We start from the raw sequence: 27,459 nt of genomic DNA on the forward strand, positions 1-27,459 counted from the left end.
ATTCACTTTTGATAATAATAATCTCTTTTTGCTCATCAAGAATGTCTCATCTATGGATCTAGAAATTTCAACCTCCATAGCTTTTTCTTCTCTTTTTCTACGATAGGTGTTTTCATGCAGGTGATTTATGGGAGTTATGGGGTTGATCTTTCATCAACTTCAACATGGTATTAGACCGTCAGACCTTCATGCCTTTTTTATGTTCTTGAGAGATTTGGCATCAGTTTTTAGATCTATGATTTTTAGAGGATTTTTATATTGAATCTAGGGAGTCGCCATTTTTTGGTGCACTTTGAACCCAAATGGACATCACTGTTGAGCTTAGAGCACCCAAAAACCCATATTTTCATATAAAATTTGTCCAATTAGGACACAGTTGGAATCTGAGGTAAAATAATATTGCTACCAAATTGGGCATGTTTCCAGAGGCAGTGATTTTTTGTTTTTTTTTTTTTTGGCATGTTTATGGAGGCAATGATTTTTAGATTTTTGCAATAAAAATTAAGATTTTTAGTTCAAAAATTAAGGTTTTTGGTTGGCAAATCAAGTTTTTTGGTACATTTCCCTAGGTGATGATTTTTTGATTTCTATCATGCAAATCAATATTCTTGCACATTTCCCTATGTAGTGATTTTGTATTTATTGCACGCAACTTGAGATTTTTTTGACACACAAATTTACATTTTTGGACACCGATTTTTTTATCTGGCACCATCTCTTTACTTGACATATGTTTTTGATGGCTAGAATTATTTTCTAGTAGGGGTCGTTCTATGGTATTTTTTGCCTTGGTGACCATCTAACCATCAAATTTGGGCTCATCACTTTCTAACATCAATGTTCACATCACCTCTTTGGGCTATATTTGGACCTACCTTTGTGTTTTTGCTCATGACTCAGGCATACGGACTTCATCTTCCAAAAATGAGATATCATCAAAAAGTTGGTTCTGAGGCTGTCAAAGTGGTACATGTGATTTTTAGTTTGATGCTTTCTTTATGGTTTTATTTTCTACTATCAAAGTCACGAGTATAGTTTTGTACTCCAGGAAACATATCTTGAGCATTTGATCTCCAATTTGGGAATTCTTTATATCATTGGAAAGATCTTTCCCAGTGATGCTAGTTATTTTTCCAAATTTTGCTCCAGGAACATTATATTCAATCTTCTGCTTTTCTGCATTTTGGTGGATATCTTGGTTGTTTCAGGTCCAAGGATAAATTTTGTTGCTTTAGATGATTCGTCATGACTTTTACTATCTATTGTATTAGTCTTATGTCTCTTCTAGTCTATTTTGACATCATTTGTTTTAGTTGTTTTGCCTTGTTTTTCCTTCTGGTTCAAGTAGTTTCATTTGAGGACACTCATGTAGATTATTGTATTTCTAGGATTCATTGTGTCTTGTGCCTTATTATACATGCACTACTCATATTAAAGTACCATTAGAGGTTGATGTTTTGTCTTTGTTTTCCATCTTCCTTTGTCTAGTGAGTGTCTCTTCCATGACATTGGCATCATGTCATGTCTAAGATTGATCAGCTCAGTACACACATATGTACTCTTTTGTGCATCTTGATCATAGTTCCTTGACATGCAGTTCTTTTGGCCCACTTTTATAATTTCCTATCACCTTACCTTTGTTTGCAATAGGGGGTTCTTCTATTTTTTATCATGCTTCATTGGTTTGATTGATCAGCTCTTCAAGCTTTGGTTTTTCATGCCATCTTTATCTTTGAGTTCAGTTGTTTACCTTTGTGTGTCTCTTGATTCAATGCATATTATAGTCTTCTCTACATAGACAGGTTCTATTTTAGTGGAGGTTCTTCATATCAACAGTTACTTTTGATAGATCTTTGCAAATTCTACACGCTTCAGTGGTGTTCTTCATGATCATCTTTTATTCCTATCTTCTAGGACATTCCCTAGTTTGGAGGCTTCTTCAGTACTTCACTAGTCTCTTTAGCATTATTTCTATCTCTTTTTGGAGTAGGGTTTTTCCCATGTGGTTTTCACTATATCTCCTCTTGTTAGAGATTTGGTTGTGCTTGGGTACCTCATCAGGCTTTTTTGTCAAGACCCGAATCTACTTTTTGTAGTAGTTTCTAGGTTTTTAGCTACTTCCTAGGTTTATCTTAAGGAGGGGTGTTAGAGTTATCAGATATTTCCTAATTAACTATAGTTTTCTTAAGCTAAACTTTAGACATATAATAACTAGTTCTTTTATTAATTATTATGCTGCAACCTAGGTTACACCTTTTTAGGGTTTCGATCTCCTTTATAAGGATGATCTCTCTTTGTAATTATTAATCAATTCACTTTTGATAATAGCAATTTCTCTTTTTTCTCATCAAGAATGTCTCATCTATGGATCTGGCAATTTCATCCTTCATAGCTTTTGATTCTCTCTTTCTGTGATAGGTGTTTGCATGCAGGCGAGTCTTGGGAGCTATGGGTTGATCTTTCATCAACTTCAACATTTTCCATATAGAAAACCTGCACTCCTCATGAGAGGAAACAATGATGCATCTCATTCAAGTTGAAAATTATTGGAACAATCAAATATTTTACTTGAAAATGAAATTAATCATCTACACAATTGACTCTAACGTAAAGAACTATTTGCAAAATGTGAAATGGTAGTAGTGAACAAATGGTAAGTTGGAGTTCAATCCACATTTTGGAAAACTTGAAATTGATTTGTTAGTGATTCTCAAAATATCATTTGCAATTTGAATATTATATCATAAATCTAAAGTGACTCACCTTTGACAATGAAAACTTTGCATTATAATGTCTTGGTGCTCTATGTGGGATGGAATTCAAATGCATTTATAGTTTCTAGAATCTTAGATGTTTGCAATGCAATGATATTCTTGCAAATGCTTATGTATCCTATTGTAGTTTCAACTTATGTACCCATCACATGCATGAGGGTTGTGCATCATAGTAGTTAACTTCTGTAAATTCTAATGATTCACATCCTTCTTCAGCATCATCTTGGTCATTGATTGTACATTTGTTAACTATTTGTGCCATGTATGTATAAAATCATATTTGTATTACTATTCCCATCAAAAATGTTTCAATGAAAGAATCACACTAAATTTAAGTTATATCTTAGAATTCATTGATGCTCAAAAAACTCTAAGAAATGTCTCTTGTTGCAAACTAGTTTTGTCTCTCCACACTACACAAATATGGATTCTTTGAATGCATTTCCTACATTAGGTCACCAAAGATATCATCCCTCTAAAAGTCTAGAATCTAGTGTTTTTAAAAATCTTCTATAACTTCCAAATGAATGCCGAAGAAAAACATTGGAAAGATATTTTTATGGAAACCATGTTGTAATGTTCAAATAAGATGGATGGAGAAACATTGAGTCGATAACAAAGACCAATCACATCTATGTTATATCCCCATTGATGACAAATGAAGAATTGATTTACTTAAAATATCTAGTGTGGGTATATAGGGAAGCGTGTATCATATTTCATTTTCATGATATCATAAGCCATTTCCCTCCTTGAAATCACACTGCAGGAGAATTGATAGCCTTTTTTAATCCAATATGCAAGACATTGTTTTGTCAGTTATCACCATTTAGAGCTACTATTGAAGGTGATACATTTCTATCCATAATAAACCTTGTGGTATTATATCCAACTCTTTCACTTGAATGGATTATAATACATGATAGCATAGAGCTTCTTGGACAATGGTATGATGATGATACAGGAGCCCTAGCAACTAAGACCATAAAGCACCATTACTCATACTGTGATTTGTTTGTATTTGAGAATAGTTACATACCACTTGGCATTCATCTTGTAGCAAATATTGGAAGATGATGCATCCTTTAAGGATAAATTAACTATTACAACATGACAACTGCCAGAAGTATATAATTATGATGTATAAGATTACTTATTGTAAATGACAAGTCACAACTATTATGTACAAAGTATAATATTTTCCAATCTTACATAGTATAGTATGTATCTAGTAATTTCCTTGTCATTTGTTTCTTAATAAAGTGGCCCTTTTTCTAGGGTTGAACAAATCTAGTACAATATGTATCTGGTCATTTGCATCTCACTTCACAATATACCAGTACTTTTTCTAAAGTTGAACTCAATAACCGTGTGGCACAAATGTGGACATATCTTTGTTTAGCTAACTATGTTTTTTGCTACTAAGAACTAGTAACTTTTTGGTCAATTGCATTTAATGTGTGCATAGTCAATTATGCTACAAAAATAGATTGTTCTACCATTTCTACAATAAGAACTAGTGATCTCTTAATCAATTGCATCTAATGTTTTGATTCCATGAGAACAAAATTCTATTCATTTACTTCTTTGTTTCTCCTTAAGATCTTAGTTTCCATTCCTTAAGATCTATGTTCCCATAATTTGCAATGTTAAAGTAGTGATTAATATTAAAAAATCAAAGAAATGTTACCATTGAATAGATCTCACATATGAAAACTAACTAATTTCATTATCTTCTTGATAAGCTTAAGAAATCCATAAATCAAAACCTCACAAAATATATTAACACACTTGTAAACATCTATAGGTACAGACCACCGAAGATCTAAGAATTTATTTTCCAATATTTGAATTTTCTATCTGGATTGGTGACCCCTTGTAGTGAACGGAGGATATCCATAGAACATGATGACCAAGTTGGCTAATTAAAAAAATGAGTGTGTGCCTACCTATGGTGAACTTGAAACAAAGGGATGGATGGCACTAATCTTGATAATGTTGGTATACTTTACACTATTCTTTACATTACAAAATACTTTGTATTTTGTAGCATTGATTTTAGTGAGCACTATAGTCATAATGTATGCATTTGGCATTTTAATCTTTTATGTAATTGAATGAAATCATAGTATGCAAATAATGTTGGTGATGGAGGCTAAAAGTAACTATTGAGAAGTGATCATTATGAAGACTATAGCAGTGGGTGTTTTTTTTGTTATTTTCTAGAGTTGCATACGGTTTGCTATATTTATAGAGTTGAAATTATTGTTTGTGAGAATTTCTCATTTGCAATGTAGTGTTAATATGCATCTACTATAATATGTGTTAACAAATTTTTAATTGTGATATAGAAAAAAAAAAAATAGAGGAAATAGAGAAGACATATAGGGGTGTTCAGAAGCAAGCATATGGTTGATTTTTAGCAGAGATAAAACTCCCCAAGCTACAAAGAAAAATGGCTTGGAACATTTGACATAGTGGAACAAGCGGCCTTTGCATATGACATGGACAACATACCAATGAGAGGGAGTAATACATACATCAACTTATTTCATGTCAATTGTACACCTCATAGTCGACCTTGTAGTCTATAAAGTACTCACATCTCAACCATAACAAGATCAAATAGGCCAAAAATGAAATTCAAAAAGGTGTCTAAATTACAAGAACATAGTCAAAAAATTGAAGCTAGTAAATAATATTTGTCATCTTGTGATAGATCTAAAATATGTGCATAAGAAAGGTCATATCGAAGTGTTAGGAAACATTCAAGTGGTTGTTATGTTGAACAAGTGTGGAATCCTATAGAAAAAAAACAAGAATGGTTAGGAACAATTAATACCAAAGAGGAAGTTGGTATTGCTTATGATATGGCTGCAATTCTTTCAAAGGATAGAAAGAAGTTACAAATATTATGCATCTACATTTGGAGACACATCAAAAAAAATGTATCTCTGGCTTAGTGACAGATCAATGGTCTATACTGATGATCATTTTGATGATATAGTGTCTATCATTAAGAACCAAGTCTTTCCAACTATGACGCACATGAAACCTAACTTCCTTGAAAATTTCTATAGAAATCTAGTACAAGTTTTTCTAATGCAACAACATATCGATACCATATATGCCACTGGCATAGATACCATGTGTTCTTCAGAAATTGACACAAAATTTCACTACCCAATTTATGAATTAGTTTATCCCATTGCATTTGGATTATCCAATTTTGAAATAGGTTATCAGAACATAGATTCCTCACATTTGATAAACTCATGCCCATTTCAACTATTGCAACCAAATCTTGCCCCTGTGCATCTAGCTAATGAAAAATAGATTTCTAAAGATCTCAACATGGACTCAAACATAAAAAACTATGGTAGTAGTGTTGCTAGTGAAAATGTTCCTTTACTTGTGAACAAACTTGCTAGCAAATCTCAAAACATGAACAATGTATGGTGCCAACCACAACACATTTTAATTTCTCAATTTCCATATGACATCAGAATATATAGGCCTTCAATGTCATGGTCATAGTGATAATAATGTTCTTGAGGTTCACCATGGAATTGATGATTCAAATAGCATAGACATAGAGCACTTGCAATGTTATTCATATTGCTTGACAACATAGTTGGCATATCCTACTTTGTCTTTATCTTGCTATAGGGGAGTACAAAATCAATAGAGACTTCAAAGAGAAGGATACTTGTCATTTACGTGGACTCTTCTGAATGAATTTGATAGCATATTTCAAATTATGGGGTTTGTAGGCATATTAGTTGCAATAGCATCATCCAGTAAATAAAAAATGCCATTGTACATGCAATTTCTCAATCATAATTCCCAAAGAAATTATTGCCAATGCACATGCGTTGTCCCTTTAGAGGCATAGAAATACTACTGTAGTTTGAAGTTGACACCAAAATAGTATTGTAGTCTTCACAAGTGCATGTTTATTTGCTTGACAATAGTATGGATATTCTTGAAATAATCATGATAACTAAACCCTAAACATATATAATTTTATATGAAGCATATTTTTCTTATTTATAATTTTAATTGTGCATAATGTATACTTGAAACTCAATATTTTGATTGGATTGAACAAATTTTCTTGATAATGAGCAATATGTGAAAATATGTCAAACTATAATAAAAGTCTACCATGTGTCTAAAGAAATATAAACTACAAAATAATTAAAACAATTTCTAAACATTTTATTTTCCAGCAAATTTTTGTAAGTATATAGTTTGAATTTATATTGATGTCTGTGATAGTAGTCGTGTGAGACTTTTGTTGACAAAAAGCAATAATTGCTTTAAAAACTTTCTACATTTTACTATTCTTAAAATGACAACTGATAATAGAAATTAAAAAATGCACCAATCGGCTAGTCCTTTTAACTTTTGGCATATTAAATTGACATTAATAAAGAGTTGCCAACTATTCTCATTTGCTTTTAGCATTCAATTGTCATTAATAATGAGTTGATCCTTTTATCTAGATCATTCTAGTGTTTTCTTTTATCAAATTTTGTGCACACTATCCTTTCAAGTTAAATTTAATTTATTTTGTGTGATTTTTATTATAACAGTTATTGGGATTTATTCTGAATTTATTTTTTCCCTATTTTCATAGGTTCTTTGGTGATTTTTTGTTTTGTTTTATTTGTATATGATATTTGAAAATCTTAACTTCAGTTCTTTAGTTCTTTACAAGTAGATTTTCTTATTATTCTTTTTTATATTTGTTACATTCATTTTTTTTTATTAAAGTAGATTTTGTTCTTATAATTTTTTCACATAAAAAAATTTTAAGACTTAATTTACATCTATATTCATAGAATCTATGGCTATTTTATTAGCATTGAGAAGATTTATTGTTCTGAAATAGTGGGCATGAAAATTGCTTCTTATCTACAGTAATAGAGTGATGTGCATGTAGTCTAATGAGAGTTGTAGGAATTTTTTTTAGTAGACAATATTTATAATAAGCATCTTCATATTGTTTACAAATGTCTACATTTGACTTAAGTAATATTCATAGTTGTGCAAATTTATGTTTCTCATTTTCCCCTAATCTATTGTAAATTTTGTTCCACAGATGTTTATATCATTTCTCAAAAATAGCAACAATTTTCTATTTCAATTTGACATTCTTTAGATACCATCAACAATAGTCGAGAACAAATTTCAAAGATAAAATTTTAGTCATTTCAACAAAAATTTAGTATAATATGTTATTCAAAAATTAAACTTTTCAAATATGCATTTTGGGTAGTATGCTTTCATATATTTTCTGAAGATGTATTTCCTTTATCTCCAGTGTTTCTAGCCTTTAATCTTTCCTAAAGAGTTTGCCACTAGATGCTTGGTTCACATTGATCACTCGATAAAATTTGATGGCTCAATTCATGTTGCTTTTTCCTACTCGATTCTTATTCTGAAACTGGGATTGCTTAGCTACTTGGTCTATAGTAGAGCTCAGTTGACACTACTAACTCAATTCATAATAGAGCTTGGTTAACATCATCTTGTTGATAGCTCAAGCTATAGTGATTCTTTCTATCAGAGGGAAATCTTGGTTGCAGTACTAACTGACCTTCCATTGATGACTAAGTATTTTGGCACTAATTGACAACATGTCTTGCCATAGGGTCAACAATCTCCCCCTTTGGCATTAGTGAAAAAACACTTATCATGCTTAATTTTGTTTTTCAATAAAAATCTTTCAGTCAAACTCCCTCTTTGCATGTGCTCTGTTCTATAACTCAGTTTGAACTTAAAACTCTGTAACTTGGTAAAAGAAGACTATTTTTTATTTTTCAAAATTATTTTTATTTATCTTTCTTTTACATTCTTCTATATAATTCTTATTATGTACATTTTCCCCCTTTGTTCATATAAGTATATTTCCTCCTCTATATACATTTCTCCCTTGTTAAAATTACAAGGTAATGCAAAAATGAGTGAGGAAATATTGATGCACTTTCAAAATTAAAGACATAGTCTTATCCCAACTATCTTGCAATACCTTTAAGATGTGTACTGATTGGTTTAGAATAATATCCTAGTAATACAAGGATCAAACATCCTTAAACAATGATTCACTGTTGAAATTCATCATGTTTCTAGTTAGAGCATCATGTTAGACTCATTTAATGTATCAATCTGGGAATGTGAACTTGAGATAGTGACTACAAAGTTTATGTTGTAGTTCTTCTCAATAGTCATCACTACTAAGGTAAAAGTAGTTGCTACAGGAAACTTATACTAGAAACTGAACTTACAAATTAATTCTCGTCTTGAAGGAAAAACATAACAGTAAATAAATAATGCCTTGGAAGTAAAACTATGTTGTAGGATATAGTCAATGGTTCTGCTACTAGTGGCTACAGGAATAATAGTACTTAACAACTGAAAGGAAACTTAACTAAATTCTACTTAAGCATGAACAAGGAATTCACCTCTCATGTGGGCCCTTGTGGAAGTATGAATGAATTATAACTCAGAGATTGAAGTGAAGAAGTATCATGTATTCATTTCATAAAACGTGGACACAATATAGACTATCAAAATGCTTTACTCTACTGCTTGATTACAACATGAATTTCTCAGAACATCTAACTAGCCTGGAAACATAAGTTCCAGCTTATTTAAAGGAAACTAGGAAAAATAGAATGCCTACAAACTAGGTCTTCCATTACATAGCATAACAAATTTTAGTTTTGGGAGCGACAGCATCATTTATGCAAGAAGATAAGCCACATTCAATGCTTCATAAATATAGGAACCCTCAAAAACTAGATTGTCTTGGACTAAATCAGCAACCGCAAAGTGGTGGAAGGAGTGGAGCTATAATGAACTCTAAAATAGTCACCTACCTTGAAAGACCCACTCATCCTTTAGTTTGCGCTCCTTGTTTGACTTATGCTTCCTACAAAAGGTTAACACAACAAAATCCAAAACATGAAGCCAAGGCATAGATCATAATAAGTTTTCCTTATTTTAATGTAGCCTTGTCACACAACTATAAGAGGTCTATCCATTAAAGCTAGAGAAGAAATATACCATATTTTCCATACATTCATTAATCTAGATATATATTCGGTATTTTCTTTAAGTTTTATAAGCATCAAATATACATATATTTAAAACTTATAAACATAAAAGACTGTATCATGTTTATGAAAAACTATAAGATATTCAAGTTTGTACTTAGAAAATCATAAACAAAATATCCTATAAACTTGACTCATCATGTACTTATATCTAAAAATTGGTTGATAACTCCATCATATGCTCTGCCACTGAAAGATTTGTGTCTTTGACTAGAGTCTTTGCATGTTCAATTCTCTTCTGCATAATATCCATGTGAGGAAGAATCATATTTTGGATGTCTATAAAGGTTTCCCTTATTCTAGCCTCTTCCCTTAATATTTCTACCTGTAGATCAATCAAAAATTTAAGTTGAGTTGGAACTCAGGTTAAGTGCCAACTGACTAGCACTAGCCTTCAAGTCCATATTAATCTTAGCCAGTTTATCCTTGATTTCATTGGTAGAATTTTTTGTCTCAATCAATTTTACAAATAATGATACAACATTATTTACAATATTCTCCAATGTAGTAATAAGAGTGGATAAATCTACTTGATCTATAGCAATTTTCTTGGCTACATTTTCTAAAACTTTATTTTCAAACTTCCTTTCTATCTTTTCAAGAAGTTTGTTCTAACCATCTACCTCTTCATTGAACTTATGTATAATTTCAACTAATTATTTAGTGATGGGGAATTTTTCATTTACCTCTGTATATAATGCATCCAAAAATATGTCTTTAATGTCCTCCAGCACTTTGCTTCTATCACTTTCTGCTCTTAGCTTCTGCTACTTGGCTCTTTTCTTCCAAAGTTCACCCATTATCTCCATTTTCTCAACAGAGAAATTGGATAGATCCCAATTTGGAATCACAATCTCTTCATCTAGGTCAATATCATTAATATTCTTTTATTTTCCTCTAACCTTGATAGCTAATTAAGTTATGATTTCTTTCCCTTTTCCTTCATCACTCTTTTCTTCATTTCTCGGTTGAAGCTTGTCTTCTTTATCTTCTTTTTCAACTATGTCCTCATCCTTGATAGGTTGTTGCTTAGTTACGCTTGTCCTAGGAGTAGATAGAGCATGTTTCTCAATTACCACTAGCTAGGTGGATGAAGGATTTTCTTTCTCCTCTTCTACCTTCTCTATACTTGGTTCAACTATGTTCAACTTGGCAGTTTGCAAAATGAAGCTTGATGAGATAGGGGCTTGGCTCAGACAGGTTGGAAGAGATGCCATGACCACTTCTATTATCATTTTTGAATCAAACTCCATAATGGTATAAACATCTAGTAGATCTTCCTCTTCCCTTTTATCAAGACCAAAAATGTTTTTCCACATATTGGATGTGGACTCTATAACATCCTCAATTTTATTTGATAGAATCTAAAATGTTTTGAATCTAGGAATTTGTCTTCCTTCATATTTTGATATTGCCTCCTTATTTCCTTCTTAGAGAGGTTTGGCATTAGCTTCCTCAATGTTTGTTCTATGATATCCTTCTTAGTATTGACAACATTAGACCAATGGTGAGAAACAACCTTCAGTAGGTCTTTATAAGCTTTCCCTTTGAGTTCATTGGGGTCATATTTCTATTTTTCCATTCTCTTCACCTTTGCATCTTTAATCTACTTCTGCTCCTCTTTTCTTCTAGAGTCATATCTAAGGAATTTGAAATCATCCATGCCACCTCCTTCCCTTAATACTTTCAACCTCTATTCAAAATTTGGTGGGGGATTTTTTAGTGAGATGATTGGTGTATTTTCTTCTCCATCATCATCATCATCATGAAGCTTCAATTTTCTTCTTGAATTTCTAGGCTTGGTGACAGTGATCATAGGTGTAGATGACCTAGTAGATTTTCTTGGTGTTGTCCTTGTTGGTGTTTTAAAATGTCACTTTTCAAATATCCCAATGAGAACATAATACATCTAGGTGAAGCTACTTTCCATCTACAACATAACCTTTTAGACACCATGCCAACTATAAGGATAGACCCATCTTCTACTTCAAATTCTGTAGAACCTAGGTAGGTGTACTTCATATTTATTTATATGGTACCAGTGTTCAAAGCATACACTTGAATCTAACAAAGTAGATAAAACCCTTATTTCTCCTATACTCATGAAATGAGAAATATATGCAGTATAAAATTGCAATTCTATGAAATCCACAAGCTAAGTAAGGGCATCATTTCATCTCTTAAATAGAAAGGGAAATGGATGATTATAAATTTGACTTCAACATATACCAAATATGCAATAGTAAGAAACATGTTGATCCTGTAGTTGATCAGTGCCTTATTTATTGGGCAATTCTATAAATCACACACGTACATCTATGATACTAGTGACAAATTCACTGTATCAAGATATCATATCTATCATATCACTTTGTGAATCAGACATCAGCATTCATAAATATCTCATACTCATGCAATATCCTTCTCAAATAACTAGCAACCTTGTCAAATACATCAAGCATTTACTGTTAGGATTAAACCACGAACAAAAATAACAATTACATGCAAATATAATCAATATCAGAAAATAATAGATCGCATAGAAAAACACAAGACACCAAGATTTAACACGATTCACCCAAACCCTGGGCTACATCCACCAAATAGCAAGTCCAATATTTTTATGATCTAGTGATTACAACCTAATTACAATCTGTAATCCCTTACAGCTCAATACTGCCACAAGAACCAATTTTTGCATCACCTTATTAAACAATCCCTAACCCTAAGTCCTTTTATAAAAGTATTTTTACCACTTTAGGGTTATAATTAATAATTACATGTCAACCCAAAATCCTGATAAAATAGGGCCCAAAAAAATTTACAGTACTTTCCTGATCAGTCACCACAAACTAACATTTACTTGGCTCTTTGTTCCAACAATGAAACATACAAGACATAAAACCTTAAGGGGATGCAAAATGGTTCAAGTTATTTGTCCCTAAACCATAAAACATTGCAAATTACAGAGATAGGAGATGAGAATCGGAATGAAACTAAGAAGTTTTTTTATTGTTGTATTCATTTCTTTGAAACTATACATTCAAGATGCATGTAAATGACCCATAAAACTACTGAATAGATGAGAACTATCTACATTAGCTTCCTTTAATGTTGTTCATACAAAAGAGAATGTTGAAGAATGGTGGAATCATAGCTCTTGATCCGACCTTGTGGTATCATAAACTAACTAGAACCAACCCTAGTATCATAGCAATGAGAGAATTTCTCCAAAATTGGAATCCTTACAATGAGAGAGAAAGAGAAAGATATAGGAAAGGAAGAAGAAATTGGATCTGATCTAGAAGTGACACATGTCCACTTGAATCCCCATCCCCTATTGTTTGCAAAGCATCTCTCTTCTCTCTACAACTGAAATCTAAAAGGAATCTCATCATTGAGTGTAATAAACTTGAAATATCTCTTCCTAATGATAAAAAAAACTCTTGTTTTGATAAAACCATCAGATATGCATTTGAAATGCTGATATATTATTCATTAAACTAATTTGGAGGTGATAAAATCCATCACTAATTACATCCCTAACTGCTTCTAGTGTTCACCCAGTTCACCATTTTGCCAAAAATCAGATCTACACTACTATAATAGAAAATGGTTGAAAAAATAGGCACCTGGTACAAAACCCTAAGTAGCTCAAATACATGGCTTTCTATACAAAAAATAACTACAAATATGGAAATTTCATTCTCTACCAGTTCCAATAGTATATGATAGTCCTATGTTTTCTTATCAAAGATGCCCAGGGGATTAGTTTGAAAATCAGTTTTAGATCATGGCTCTAAGGTCTACATTAGTTTGCAAATATTTAATCCTTTCTAAATTCCAAACTTTATTATGAGATAGTTTATTTAAAACTTTTTGCACATTTAAAATAGAATAGAAATAAAAAAATTAATATTTTCTTAACTTTGGCTTTTTCCCTCTAGATTTTCATCTAGGTCAAACTTGTTTGATCGAGCTATGATATGTGTCACACTCTGATTGGCATGTTCCTAAACTGTCATCTATTTTGTCAGTACCTCTACCACCTAAGCATCATGTGGCACCATCTAATTTTTCCTCACTCTACCATGTCTTCCTGGGCCCACTGCCACATGGCAGCCTCTAATTCTGTCACCATGCTTAACCTGCTTGCATTTTTCCTTGGCAGCGTAGTGACACCCATTGATCCTATGCCACATAGAAAAATCTGATTCATCTATCCTACAACTACACCTCAACATCGACTACCACATGTCGCTCCCAAATTGTGTCACTATGTCATTATCCTAGTCAACATTATCACCACATCATTGTAACATAGTGATGTCATGACACATGGCACCTTCATCCATGTCATTGCCTTGTCATTTGTCACCACATCATCATTTCCACCTCAACGGCCTCTGCCATGTAGCAGCTTGTCACTATGTCACATGAAACCTAATTTGGTCATCACATCATTGTGACATAGCAACGTTGTGACATCTATCCAACCATGTGTCACTCTGTGAATCACTACCACTTGTCACCTCCTAGTTCATTTGGAAATCAACGTCATCGCCACATCCAATTTCCATGTCAGCACCTTTATTCAAAATTTCATTATGCTTTCCTCCAACCACCTGTGGGCCCCATGTGAGCTTGTGGCTTCCAAAAGTCTTTTGTCTTGAAGACAAGTTAAGTGAGTTGTGATGGTATATTTAAACACTATAAAATCCCTCTATCTAAGCAATGGGGGATAAAACTTCCAAGTTCTTCTTCCTTGCACAACATTTGAAAACACCACAAGACCTTGATAGTTACCTTCATGACCCAAGTAATTGGGCATTCACAAGCATAGGATACACATCACACCCGAATGGTTGCAGTCTATGTAACTGGTAGAAAATTCAATATCCAGTGAACTATCATAGCCACTAGTGTAATAAAGAGCGACATTTTGCATTCAGAGTATGAAAATAGATAAAGAAAACTACGAATATTTCAAATGGGTTGTAAGGCTGCATAATCTCCTTTTCCTTGGGTAAAAGTGGTGACATTTGAACTCTTTCTTCAAGTGATATCTCCTTCAAAGATTGTAAAAGATATTTGGTCTCACAGATATCTTCATCTCCTTCCACTTGTACCTACATTATTTAGACTAATAACACCTTGCGTAGCATAGGTTGAGGACTCTCCCTTCCACTATGTTCAGTCTACATTTTCTTATGGTATCCTCTCCACTTAGCTCAATAAGATGAAGAAACTTAGCCCACTTCCAAATCTTCAACCACTTCTTTAGATCATTTTCACGTCATGGAGCTTTGTTTTGCTCCTCATCATACCTAATAGATTCTTGTGTCACTTTGTTAATTGCAATTAAAGTTTGATTGTTCATAGCCACTCCTCAATCCATGAGGTGGAATTCTCTCTTGTTGCCTTAAGAATATTTTGTTTCAAAATGGTGGACAGGAAGATATGTTGGTGCAATCAAACTACTAATGCATACATCGAACATATATGCATCTTTTGATACATCATGTTTGGCCTTGAAAGTGGAGAAAATAAATGAGGAGCTCTAAATTGGCATCAAAGGTAGGGATGACCACATTAGTTGATAGCTGGTGCAATCGAACGCCACCCAATAAATCTCTTAAAAGCTTATGCAGATGATCCCCACTATATTTTGGGTCTCTCGTAGTAGAATATACTAATTAGAACCATCTTGAAATACTATTGCCATGATGCATTAAACACTTTAGTGTATTCTACTCTTCTAATAGTTCTTTTGATTCTACCAATTGAAAATGCTTGTGAATTCTACTCTCCAATGTATCCTATGGCTTTTGCATCTGCAGATTGACCACATCTCCATTTACGTCCCTTCTCCACATACATTCATCATCTCCCATTTAGTGTTTTTGCATTGACTACTCGCTATTTGGGTGTGAGCTTCTGCTTTCTAAAATAAAGAGATGGTAGAATCTTCCATTGATTTGTAGCTATCATAAATAGATGTTTCAATCTTGCTACATCTCTACTTGAAAAGGAATCCCAAATACAAAACAATATTTCCCTAAGAACTAAGAATGTGCTCCTTATTCATTTTGCAATTCCCTTTTTCATATGCTCATTAGGGATAATTCCATGTATCATTATTCTCACAACATGTACATTTTCATACATAACATCCAATAGTGTTCCATAGTGATCTTCTAATCTTAGAAGTATAAAACCCTCATCATACTTCAATGATCCAAATGAGACCAATTTTTCCCATGTAAATTCGATAACATCTTGAATCTCCATACCTTTATCAAAATGATGAAATTAGTTAGGCCCTTGACTGGGTCTGGCTAAAAAAAATTCAAACTAAAACACCTGACCACTCAAACTAGCCCACTAAACCTATCATACTCACAAAAAACAAAATTGACCATTGAAGAATCATTTTTTAACTCAATTTTCAACCTTTTACAAACTGTCAATTTCATGCCAAGGGGTCCTCTGACTGGCCTTGAAAACTAACTGAAACACCTGACTAAGCCATGTAATCTAATATGTTGATTCTTTACTCCACATTCTTGCACCCTATCATATTTTGTCTCATGATGATATTTGATTCAAAAGATATTGACCATCAAAGTTGTCTTCTCAAAACTACCTACAAACAAACATGTCAAAAAATAATAAATAGTGTTTGGTTTTGGCTTCGAAAATAGGTTAAGCTAACACTTGGGGACATGAAAACTAGGGAATTAGTCATGAGGAGAGTATAATTATATGATTTGGGCTCATGACAAATAACTAGGAATATTTGGTGAGTGGTCAAAGCGGGGTACTCGAAATTGCAGATTTGTGATTTTTGCAAACAAAATGGACCTAAGAAAGTGTGTAGATGGATTTTTCAAGACTCACAAAGTGGCACACTTAAAGTATTTTTGGATTAGAACACAACGATACAATCCATTTGGTTTAAGCAATTTCATATTTGGGGTTATGACATCCCGAATAGGGGTACCAATCAATCTTCACTCTATGACACTAGTAAAATTTTACAAATTGCATTTGGAATCATGTTTGAAAACTTATCAAACCGATTTTTCATAAGCTCAAATCTAAAAAATAACAAGTACTTGACCTCTAGAAGGTAATGCAAAATGAATTTTCTCATTTTGGTCAACTGGTTCAAAGTTATAATTGGTCAAACAAGGCCTCCTAGAGTTTTGAACAATTTACATCAGCATGACAACAATAAACAACCAACTTTAAGGGATTCAAAACCTAGTCAAAACATATCAAAATGACTTGAAAATAGAAAAAATAGGTTCTTTGATATGCATACTAAACACTCCCCAAATCGGCAAGTCATGAAACATAATTGGGTATGAGATATTCAAATGCAAACTAGGCTTCCTGTCATTGTTTAACACTTAGGCAAAAATTCAGATTTGGACATTGCTCAAAACGAGACTTTATGGTACTTGAAATGACCATTTATCAATACAAGATGCATGCACATATTGAATGAAAGGTTTTAGAAACATAAACACCTGTTAAAACTTAAAATATACATTATATGCATTTTAAAGGGGCTCGAAATGACTCAAATGCTTACAATGGTACTAAAAATCAGGAATGCAATTTTGAGTCCAATCAGTCATGCCTTTCTTATTTGGAGGTTTCTTTGCCTCTTCTTCATGATCACCTTCATCTTCTTATTCCTCTTATATATCATCACCTTTACCCTCTATAAGAATGAGAAGGACATAAGACTTTCCAAATTTCTTCTCAAACTTTTCCATCCTTTTCTTTCCTCTCTTCAAAATTTGACGAATTTGAAGCTCAAGTGAAATTTTGGTTTTTTTCTTCTTCAAAGGTTCCAAAATATGTGTCCTTAGGATCCACCATTTCATTGATAAGAGCTTTAATGATATCTCTTGTTTCATCAATGTTAACTTCATATACCAATGGTTTCACCCATGCAATCCTATGTTTGACTACTTGAATGTGAACTTTGTCATAGTGAACTAGGAAATCGATGTGTTGCTCATAATCATCAACCAATTGTTTAGGGATCCTAAACTTTTTCTATATTATCTCCTTGAAGTTCTCAAAATATACATCCATGATGCCATCAAAATTCTCGCCCATTTCACTAATGAAATCATTGATCTAGTATAACAGAGGTTTGTTCTTGCTCCATACAATGTTTTCCTTGGATGGAAAGAATTTGTGCACATAGAAAAATAAACATATCAGGAGAGAGCCAAACTTACATGGATTATTCTTGGAATCTCATATGCTTTCCATGTTCTTTCTTAATTGACCAAGTTGCAACTCGGCAAGATCAAATGATAAGTTTTTCTTCACCACTTTATATGCTAGGTCAACTACTTCACAAGGAATGATGTTGGGTCTGCTTAAACTATTGATCTTGTGTTCTATAGTATGAATTCCAAATTTGATTTCCATATCAGTAACATTATTTAGCTTCATGCCTTTTTCATCCCATTTAGCTAGGGTTTTCTTTATCAATTATCCTTAAGCTAGGGTTTTGGTTCCCTTATACTTTTCCAGCATTGGATATCCAATAACTTGATGGATCATCTTCTTAGTGATCTTCACTAGTTCCTTTAACTAGAAAAATGTATCATTGACTTTGCTCAAGATGTATCTAGTCCACTTTATTTGAAAGCTACTTGACATATGAAGGATATGGGTCAAACCCTTGACTTCCAAATACTTATGTTCAGGTTTCAAAGATCCATTCTCACACAATGCATTGTATGCTTGATATAGCTCAAAAGTACCTAATTCTTGGATTGAACAGTGATAATATGTCCTTACATCATGAATTAGAAGTACCTTCTAAGGGATGACCGAGTGTGCTCCTTTAGGACTCTTCTCTTTAGTAATTGTAGGGTACAATTTGAATTTGGATGCTTCACAAATTGCATTCTTAACCAACATTTCAAAACTTTCATGACCTTTGTGCTTGATGAAGTTTCCATAGTGTGCGGTGACTAAGATAATTTTCCTACAACTTTGGTCAACGAAAAAATTTCTCTTAGATCACTCAAGGGCTAGAAATCACTTTCCATAGTTTTCTCTCTATATTCATGGTGAAAGAATAAACCCTCAATTTTTCTTTTAATAATAATTTCAACTTTTAGGGCTTCATAAATGCTTCGTACTCTAGTAGGTGAAATAGCTTAGTAGGTCTTCAAACTCAAACTTAGTATGAACTATACATCATGAAGCTTGGTTAGAACTATCTACTTACCTGACTTAACTCATGACTTGGTTAAGTCGTACAACCTGACCTTACTCAATTATGCCTGAAGAATAACTCAGTAATGTTTGACAACTTAGTTATAACTAAGATTTGACTCGATTAAAACATGACTCTTCATTTTGTCCTAGTGCATCTAATATGTTGATTTGGACTTTCTTTCTTACTTATCTAGAACTGATATAGGATCTTATATTTTATTCACAACTCTAGTGGTCTCCTTGTATGATTTCTCGAAGGTGGTTGTATCACCCAACTCATTGACTTGGGTGTCAAAAATTTCATAGTCTTAACTTGAGATCTTTGGAGATTTCTTTACCTATTGTTGATTCCTTTAAGTCTTGATCTCATCAATCTTAGTCTTGCCTTTAATTTCTTAATCAGTATTTGTAGTAGTTTGGTTAATGTATTTTCTTGCCAAATGACTGAGTTCTTTGCACACATAGCATCTTTTGGTAGGATTCTTTTTCCTTAAGTGAGTGCTTACACAATTTTCTCCAATGTGTCCATATTCTCCACATAGATAACATATGTACCATGTGCTATAATCTCAACTAATAAATGCTCCTAGTCTTGGTCCAATGTTCCATTGCTTTGTTCTGCACTCATAGGATTTATGACCTTGCTTGTTACATGTAAAGAACTTTCCTTCAAACTTTGGTTTATCTTTACATTCACTTGCTTTGTGTCTAGACTTATTGCAACTATACCAATTTCCATTGAACTTTGACTTTGCATTGCTCCAACATTTATTTGATGTGTATCCTATCTTTCCATAATGGTTTCATAAAGGCCTTTTGTTCTTTTGAGCTCCTTCTTGTGATGATTCTCCTTGTTTGGTGTAACCCAATCCTTTTTTCCTTTATCTCTTTTCTGAGATAGTTCAGTTAAATAATTCATGCTTTCTTGTGATCCATTCATTCTTTCATTGGTTTCCTTTTCTTCTCTAAGATCATTCCTAAGTCTATTATTTTCTATCCTTAGTTTGATGACTTCTTGATTTGCACCATTAAGATAATTTATCATATCTACCTAATGTGGTGATAGCTGGTAGATCTCATTGTCATTTTCTTATAGTCTTGTGTTGAGTAATATTTTATCTTCATCTGCCATCTCTTTATCATTTTCATCTTTGTTCTTTTGTTCCATGACTTCACATATCCTGACTGAATGAATCTCTTGTTCTCTTTTCAATTTTGTAACTTCTTATTGCAGAATGAGGTTCCTACCAAGTAGATCTTCTATAGCTATATTTGCTTCTTTTAAACTTCTTCCTCTACAAATGTATTCTATTCTTTCTTTTGTGTATAGATTTTCATTCATCTATACTACTAACTCTTTTCTTCTTTTTAGGGATTGAGAGAGTTGATTCTTAAGTTTCTTGATTTATTCCATGGCCACATGTAGATCAAACTTTCCATTCTCAATGGCTTTCTTTAGTTTGTACACTTCCATTGCCTTTGATCTTTACTCTCAAGTTGCTAAACTTCTTACAAGAGAAACTTACTTTGATACCAATTGTTGGAAATTTAATGATGATCGAGTGACTAAGAGGTGGGGGGAGGGTGCTGAATTAGGAACCACTTAAAACTTCTTTCTCTTAATCCCACTTTATTAGATTATCTAATTTACGTGCATGCATGGAACATAAAACAATAAAAGAAACAACACCATAACACTTCGACACAAAATTTGGTAACCTAGAAACCCTCCAAGGTGAAGATAAAACTAGGGTGGGAATGACATCAAAAATGCTTCACTACTAGAGTGATAAAGTTGGCATGTTAGGGCTTTCAATTGATCACTTATAGTGATCTACTCAGTTAAGAGTAAGTAGGACTTCTAGATCCACCTTGTGAAATGATTTATACAATATAATGAAGTATGTAGTCAGTTAAGAGATTCTGCAAGGGTTGTTAGGTCCACTTGGTTAGAGGATTTGAGACTGATACACCTATTAGGATGAATCAATACTTTATCTTTGCTTTGCAACTTTTTTTTCTAATGAAGATTCTTTGAATAATATAATGATCACCTAACTGTGATAGATGAGTCTTTGTTTTACCTTTGTACTGCTTGGTAGCCTCCTAATCAATCTACTCTTCCATTATCTATATTCTCTTATGATAATGAATAATATAATTCTATGATATCTTTTTTGGATGAAACAAGATTTATTCCATATATACTAATCCAAATAGTAACTTGTATTAGATCAGCTACAATAGTTTCACAAACAAATACCAAGTCAGCTCAATGTTGATACTCGGGTCCAATAGCTTACTTGGGTGATATGTAGATACTTGGGCAACTCTGTCTACTCAGATGACATTGGATGCTCAATTCACATTTATCACTCAAAAAAAATTGATGGCTTAGTTCACACTTCTTTAGCCTACTTTATTCTTATTCTAAAACTAGGAATGCTCAGCTACTTGGTCTACACTAGAGCTCAATTGACACTACTAACTCAGTTCATACTAGACCTTGGTTAACATCATCTTCTTGGTAGCTCAAACTATAATGATGCTTGCTATTAGAGAGAAATCTCGGTTGTAGTATTAACCAACCTTCAATTCATGACTAAGTGTTTTGGCACTAATTGACAATATGTCTTGCCATAGTGTCAATAATTATGTGTCCCAAGAGTTTCCATTTAGTGACCTTGAAAGCACACTTCTTTGGGTTAAGTAAAATCTCATATTTTTTACACTTATTCAACACCCATTTGAGATCCTTGATATTATCAGCTCTACTCTTTTAAAATATCACAAGGTCATCCATGTAGATCATAATAAATATATTAACAGATCCCTTAAATGTGGCATTCATGACATGCTAGAAGTTATTGCCAGTATTGATCAATCTAAAAGGAATACATCTGTATGAAAATATTCCACATTTAATGATGAATATTATTTTTAGATTGTCCCCTTCTTGAATCATTACCTAATTGTAACCAAAGTAATCATCTAAGAATGACATCATCTTAGAAACATTCAAAATTTGCAACATGTCATCTAGTGAGGGTGATGGGTAGTTATCCTTTTGCAAAGATTGATTGAAATTTTTGAAATCAATTCAAACAATGATTCTCCACTTTTATTACATATTGGTACCAAATTTAAAGCCCATGTAGAATTTTGAGTAGGGAAAATAATCCTTACACCCATTAGTTTTTGTACATCTTTCTAGATCAATGACTCAATGATGAAGTTGAATGGAATTTGCCACTAACAGAATGGTTTAACATTTAGTTTTAGAGGTATGTTATGTGTGATCAGTTTCAAGTTGTAAGTTTCCAAATATTCATAGCTCTAGGGTATGAAATTCTTATATTTGGACAATAGGTGGATCATGTCTTTGCTTTTTTCTCAGTAGATACCTTACTAATTTTTACCATCTTTGGGTCTTCTTTAGTACCCATATTGTATGAATCACAATCATCATTAACCTCCTTAATAGGTCTTTTTTTTTTCCTTTTGTTGTGTACATTCATCCTTATCAAATATTCTTTCTAGCTCAACCATTCCCTTGGTGAGGATGTTTATTTTTAGATTTGCAACTTCATCCTCATCCTCGACCTCCTACATATTATCACCCTCACATTCTTCACCTATCATTTGTCCTTGGGATATTCCACTACACATTAAGAATTCAAGGTTGTATTGGTCATCTTGGAACACTTGAAAATTGACAATATTGTCAAGAATAGAGGGATTTGCAACTAATTCTACTAATAACCTATTCACTTTGGTTCTCTCTATAGGTTGTAACACACTCACTGAGATGGTTAATGCATCAGTGACATAATTTATTCTTTTGGAACTTGATACTTTGTTGAAAGATTGAAAATCATCAATAAAATCCCATACTCTCATCCTATAAGCAAAAAATTTCTTATCATTGCAAAAATGCACCCTTTTGACTTGTTAGATTACTAATAGTGAATACCCTTCAACTATAAGTACTTTGACATTTTTCTGTAGTGTGATTAGGATTCTTACACTAGAGCTTCATATTTCACAACATTGTTAGTAAAAATAAACTGTAACTGATAAATAGTTGTAAAGTTCTTACCTCTAGGATTGATTATCTTGATACATGGTCCATCCTCTATTTATTTTTTAGATCCATCAAATATTAGAGTCCATGCCCAATGATCCTTGGTAGGTTGATTATTGGATTTTGGTCTTGCCTTAGCCATGGTTTTGGCCTTGAAAGACTCTCATTTGGTCTCTAGAGAGGTAAGATTGTGTGGAGGAGGGTCCTTTTCAAGGGTAGGGTGCTTTCTTTTTTCCTCATGCACTCCATCTGCTTGACTATTAGAAATAGACTCTATGTACTCTTGTTGTTTTAATTGTATCTCTTCAATCAATTCCTTGAGATGAGAGGTATTTAGTTCATCGTGAATGGATACAAACACCCAACCTTGGTCTCATACATAATGTTGCCACTAGCCCCTAAGTATAAACCCATTAGAGCACTTGCAAGCTAGTAACCTTCCTCCATTGAAAGATGTGTCACTATATGAGGCATCAAGATCTTCTTCATGATATGCTATTGGCTCAGCAAGTTCCATGATCACAATAATATTTTTATCTTTGGATGTTTGAATTTTTGGAGGTCCAAAAATATCTGTTCTAGGATAATTTTATGCGGTTTCTATAGTTTTCTAACTCTCTATTGATTGGGTTTTCATATGTTTGTCACTATTTTGGACTTGCATAAAGTTTTCTATAATAGAATTAGCATGTGCATTTATGTTTTTGGAGAATTGGGGTCTTGGGTAGTTGTCCAATTCATGTTAAAACCTTGATATGGCATCTTGAGATCTCGCACATTCAAATGATGAATTTCCCTCATGGTGAAGGCAAAAAAATATGGGCAACAAAAACAATTTGGGTTCACATATTTACCAAGATATTTTAGATTTTTCACTACATCATCCATAAACTCTTAGAATGTTTTTCTTTAAAGAGAAAATTCTTGTATATGTATGATTAAGATGTCATTGGATATTTTGCTGTCTTGCACTTTGAATGCTAACAATCATTCAAAACTCATACTGGATTATGAGAACATATTCTCATTGGGAGCATTACATTCCATTATCATTTTCTTTAGTTTGGGTTTTGCATCAATCTTAATTTGATTATTTAGTCTTTTCCAAGATAACCAGAGTTGAGTAAAATTAGTAAAGAACCATCCCCTTGAATATGTATCCCATTCTCTTCTTAGAAACATTCCATAGTTTTATGGAATGTCTACTACATTGATATCAATTACGTCTTATATGTGAGGGTCTCTTATTAACTAGATGTGTATGTCTCTCAACACACCAATTACCTTTACCTATGTCTTATCCAACTAAATCACAACTTTGTTCATGGGTTGTGTTGTTACATCCAATCTTTGTGAAATGATCAACAACATTATATTGAAAGAGGATCTTGAATATATCAAATAGTAATGTAAAATTTTACTAAAGATTTGTAGACTCAATGGAAATGGTGATACTCCCATTTTGTCCCTAAACATAATGATCATTGCTACCAGTATTTTCACATTAAAGGTGGGCACTTTTAAAGCACTTGTAGATGCATATGACTTGGTGTGGTTCAATGATTTCAAGAAAGCTTCCCTTTGTCTAGGAAAACTTTGTAGCATGTCAAAATTTTAGATATTCACTTTAGTCTTCTTTAATTATTCTATTGCACTATAATTTTCCTAAATACCACACTGGATTTCTCAGTATTATAGGTGGATTTGAGAATGGTGGACAATATGTAAAGGCATAGGATTATTACTCACCATAGGATTCAAAGGAGTAAGATGTGACCTAGGAGGAATGTCGTCAATCAAATACTCTCTACTATTTAGTCAATTATACATGTTCTAATTGTCATTGCAGAAAGCATACATTTTAGTATTTTTAGGCTTAACATCTTCATTAAATGGGAACACAATCTTCTCGTGAGTATTTTTTGTTTCTTCTCCCTCTATTGACATGTCATAGTACTTGAAAAGAATCACATTGAATTCTGGGTGAGCTTGATCTACGTCTTGGGGATGTTAATTTTGACTATTGTTGTCATTATTTTGATACCTATTATTATTATTGTGTTTCATACATGTATAATTTAGATTAGAAAATTCAACGTTGTTAGCATTTTCAATAGGTATATTACCAAATTTTAGCCTATTATTATAGGAACTCCAAACATACTCTCTTAAAATTTATAGTTATACCCACCATTGTTTTTGTTGTTATTTTAGGGATTATGGTTACAGATTTGGTGTTACGAAAAAGGGTTTGGAGTAGAAAATTGACTTTGGTAATTCTAGCCTTGTGGTGGCTTCAACTTCAACCTAGTGAGTTTGTTATATAATTTCAACATGATCTTCTTCATAATCTCGAAATCATTTGCCAAGTAATATTTTGGTTAGTCAAGGGAGTAGTTTTTTACTAGAAAATAGTCTTGTGAGGTTTATTACCTAGATAGGTAATAGCCAATAGAGGGACAACTATTTATGGTGATTGCACAAGATTTAATAGGGGTGTTTGATTATTATGAGTTGATTTCCTATTGAATAAGGCTATAAGGGAGAAAATTTTCCCAAGACATATGGGGTCCCAAAATTACCTCCACCTTGAGGATCTATCTATCATGTAAATTTGATATCCTCATTATAAGCTTTTTATAGGGTGTCAATATCTCTGAGCAATAGTCTCCTCAAGAATCTAGACATGAGAGGATCAAGCACCTTGAGGTAAACTTGAATCACAACTTTCTCAGGTAAAGTATAAGGGGTCATAAGCCTTTGGTGAAACTTGAAGAAATAATGATTGAACATTGTGATGTGCTCCTACAACTCCTTCTTTTCCATGATAAACTAGTGGTGTAAGGTAGGAAGCTCCATGTAAAGCTTGAATTTTCTCAAGAGTTGTTTCTGGAATCCTTGCAAGTGGTAATAGACCTGAATGGTAGATTGAGATACTGGTTATATATGAATTCCCCCAAGGTATACAAAAATAGGTGGCATACCACATCTTGATGTACATGTTGAAAAAAATTGGTTAATTGTGTATTTTCTTTGATGTTAGACAAAATCTCATATCTTTACCAGTCAGTGTTGTTACAAGCTAGAGTTGTCGTTGCACCAAAAGATTGACCTTTCAATGCCTAATACAACCACTAGACTTATAGAACATAGCAAGTAGTTAAGCCATGTCATGAATCCCAAAGGGGAACATTGGAAATTAGTCCAACAATCCCCTCTTAGCATTATCCAACAAGATTCAAACTTGTGACCAAGCTTTAATACCACTTGTTACAGTGGGGTTGTCATTGCACCAAAAGATCGACCTTTCAATGCCCTCTACAACTACTAGACTTATAGAATAGGGAAGCGATTAAGCTATGTCACAAATCCGAAAGGGGAATGTTGGTGGTTACTCCACTAATTAGTAGTATCTCCTTTTAACCTCGCTAGGTGAAAAATCTCAACTGTCTATCTATATAAACTTGATCTTTTCGATGTTCTTCTGTCAGATACCATAAAAAACTATTGTGTTGACATTAATGAAAAATATAGTCATGAATGTAACATTTCATCATGATAATGATCTAATCATGTTTTTGTAATACTCCCCATAGGAATATCATCAACATTCATGCTTCCAACAAGTGTATGTCAAGCTCACTCTGGCAATTAAGATAGTTTCCTATGTTTGCCGAGCATTCCAAAGTATGACTACCGAGTTCACTTGGGCATCAAAGAAAAGATCATAGAAGTTTAGTGTTAACCGAGTTTAGTTAGGTAACAAAGGAAATGTTGGATGGAACCAGTGTTAACCAAGCTCACTTGATTATCAAAAGAATTTTTTGAAGATGCAGTATTAACCAAGTTCACTTGGTTAACATACGAAAATCATTTCTAACTTAGTGTCTACCTGTGCAGGGTTGGCTAACAAAGGATTTTCTTGTTTTGGCATATTAAGTTCAATAGATTTTTGTGTTGGTTCTAGCTGACTGAGGAGATGAATACTAATTATTTTAAGTTATATTAAACTTGACTTGACAATACATAAGGTATAAGTATAAGGTTAAGTTGAGGATTGAATATGTGTAAGTAAATGGAAGAATAGAAGTGCTTAGAGGAAGCAAATTAGAAGGATAAGCAGAATATCCTTGAGGAGCTACAAAGATACATTCAATGAGGAAGGATAAAGTATACAAGCCAAAATTGAGATCTGTAATCAACAATTTAGTTGCATCAA

Source organism: Cupressus sempervirens, chromosome 2 (assembly GCF_028749045.1).
Source record: "Cupressus sempervirens isolate cs-2001-9-10 chromosome 2, ASM2874904v1, whole genome shotgun sequence".
NCBI lineage: Eukaryota > Viridiplantae > Streptophyta > Pinopsida > Cupressales > Cupressaceae > Cupressus > Cupressus sempervirens.